We start from the raw sequence: 2,500 nt of genomic DNA, 5'->3' as shown, positions 1-2,500 counted from the left end.
TACACTGTATGCCATATCTGTTCAGTGAAATTTCAGCCACTGTATCTATGTATTGATAGTTTTCATAAAAGTGTGTGTAGCAAATATCAAGCTTCCAGCTTTCTTGAAGTGCATAGGAATAGAAGTTGTTAAATAGTTTGCTGTTTGAAATGCCAGTATTCTGGAGTTTGAGCAGTTTATCTTATCAAGTCGCTGTGTTATGTCAGGGCCAGAAATTTGTTTAAAATGGTCAAGTGACTCAATTAAGTGTGATGTAATGTTACAGTGGGTGCAAAAATATTATTTCTTTTGTTTCCCCTTACCATTATGTCAGCAGCTGACTGGTGACAACATTCCATTAAACGGCACTATTTACCTACCATTTTTGTGGACAAAGTATCCAAAGGCTTGGTGACAACATTCCATTAAACAGCACTATTTAGTACATACCATTTTTGTGGACAAAGTATCCAAAGGCTTGGTGCTTATAAAACCGACACCTATGAGCCTAATGGTGTCGCAGTCAGCTTGTCTTTATCCTTGGGATTTTTGGATTTGCCTCGTGGAAGTGGTGTTTCATATTCCATGGGATTTCTTTAGTTTTTTCCATATATTTTTTAATTGAAGAACCAAGATTTTAGTGTAAAGATTTTTCATCTTTATTATTCCCATTTTTAAGAACGAGTAATTTCCATGGTGAAATATTATTAATCCCTCCTATGTGATTTAGTTTTTCGCACATGTACTATCTGACTGTTTCTGAGATTACATTTTTAATTTCACACAGAGTTTGTTTCATTTGTTAACCTTATTTTGAGGTTGAGAGTTTGCTTTGTGAACATCTCCCCCTCATTTTACAGACTAACCATAACTTTTGTCAATGATTTTCCCTCAACTCACCATCCACACACACACTATTCCCCATAACTACCTACTGATTAATGAATGTTTTAGTTAGTAGAGAGAAACCCTTCTTGTAAGGTGGATTCTTCTAAAAACACCAACTAAGGCAGCCACAAAGGTTACTAGGTTATCTGCTGCATCATGTATTCATATTAAACAAAAAGCCTATAAAATGGCAGGATTTGTTAGAAAAAGGAAAAAATGGTCGCAATGTGTTTCGAACAGGTACAAAGATTTATTTAAGCGAGAAAAATATTTTGGGGTTAGGTGCACTTTAAAGTAGAGCAGTTGCATAGCAAATGAGAGTTTTAGTACAATAAGTGGGACTAACTTTTCTTATCCCTACAAAACACAAAATTGTAATCTCTAAAGGTACGAAAGATATGCAAAGTCTCCTTTGTTTATCCTATGCTATAGTATAGTACATGAAGAAAATACTGGTACACAAGTTTTGAAAGAGCAATCATATGTATGGTAATTATTTGTAACGGATAGTATACTATGTAATATTCATTGTCAGGCTTCTAATGGGCATATTCAAAGCCCCTATAACTTCCACTTTCACTGGGGAAGCTTTCTCTAATTTTTTTTACCACACAAGATGGAATAGCAATTCTTATTTTTCGGCCAAGCTTCTTGTGAATCCAGTAAGTGTATTGCCTATAAGCAACATATCTGTATGTGCTGACAGAGAGAAAAAAACAATTCTTAATGCCGAGAGAAATGTGAAATAAATTATTCTCAAGGTTGGATATTCATTAACATTAGAAGGCTTATCCACAGTGACATCCTTTTCTTATAATTAGAAAGTTGATGTACAAGTTAATATAAAAAAGGTCATTCATTTTTCAGACTTGACCTTAAAAAATCCAACCATTTACCCTAAATTAATGATCATGTTTTAAATATGAATCACAATCTAAGACCAATATAGGGAGTGAAGAAGTAGCCCCCCTGGAGTCCAAAATAACTTAGTAACATCATTTTCATGTTCAAAAAATATTAATTACATAACAATGTTATCATAACAAAGATGCATGTTGTATACATACTCATTTAGTGGTTCATCATCAATGGGGCCTTCGTTTTCTAAATACTGATTGAAAGCTGTCTCGATGATAGCTGGATTTGTACATACAGCACTAAAATTCTCATTTTCTGTGATACAAGACATGGCAGGTGGTATCTTATCACATGACTTTTGGTGTTTGCGACAGCAAACACTTTCCCGCCCAGTTGTCATGGCTAAGCAGTTTCCACAAATGCACCTAAATTTGGGTTTAAGTTGTGAAAGAATCAGTGTCATGTAATTATTTTTAAAAAGAACTATGAACTTAGATTAAACTTTATGTCCACACTGAAGTATTGAAAATAGTGCAGGGGAATCACAATTGTGACATCAGCGAGTTAAGAACTAAATCGCAAAAGAGTACACACCGGGGTGATATGCTTCTACTTTGAACTATTCACACATTTAGCAGTAAGATTTCATATTTGAAACCGAAAAAATTAGAAAATAATACAGGTCAGTCATGCACTAAGGCAAGAACCTGAAAATAACAAGATAAAGGAATTAACACGTTTTATTGTCCTTTTGTGCGATTAAGCATTTATTGTA

General features: G+C 34.1%; 1 protein-coding gene and 1 long non-coding RNA gene across 2 annotated transcripts in view; one reads left to right on the top strand and one right to left on the bottom strand.

The window, feature by feature from the left end:
• LOC137967640 (uncharacterized) overlaps positions 1 to 426 on the top strand; it is a 4,593-nt gene extending 4,167 nt beyond the window's left edge. Inside the window, exon 2 of the mRNA XM_068814160.1 lies at positions 1 to 426. This exon is cut by the window's left edge and continues 827 nt beyond it. The gene's annotated coding sequence lies outside the window, so the exon portion shown is untranslated.
• LOC137967642 (uncharacterized) overlaps positions 1 to 2,132 on the bottom strand; it is a 2,190-nt gene extending 58 nt beyond the window's left edge. The window contains exons 1-2 of the long non-coding RNA XR_011116547.1: positions 426 to 2,132; positions 1 to 355 (exon numbers count right to left, since the gene is read on the bottom strand). The exon at positions 1 to 355 is cut by the window's left edge and continues 58 nt beyond it. This is a non-coding gene — a long non-coding RNA (uncharacterized lncRNA). The remainder of the gene's footprint in view (positions 356 to 425) is intronic.
• Between the last annotated feature and the right edge of the window lie 368 nt (positions 2,133 to 2,500).

This window comes from Montipora foliosa, chromosome 8 (genome assembly GCF_036669935.1).
Source record: "Montipora foliosa isolate CH-2021 chromosome 8, ASM3666993v2, whole genome shotgun sequence".
NCBI classification, from domain to species: domain Eukaryota; kingdom Metazoa; phylum Cnidaria; class Anthozoa; order Scleractinia; family Acroporidae; genus Montipora; species Montipora foliosa.
This window is presented reverse-complemented; position numbering and strand designations above follow the sequence as displayed.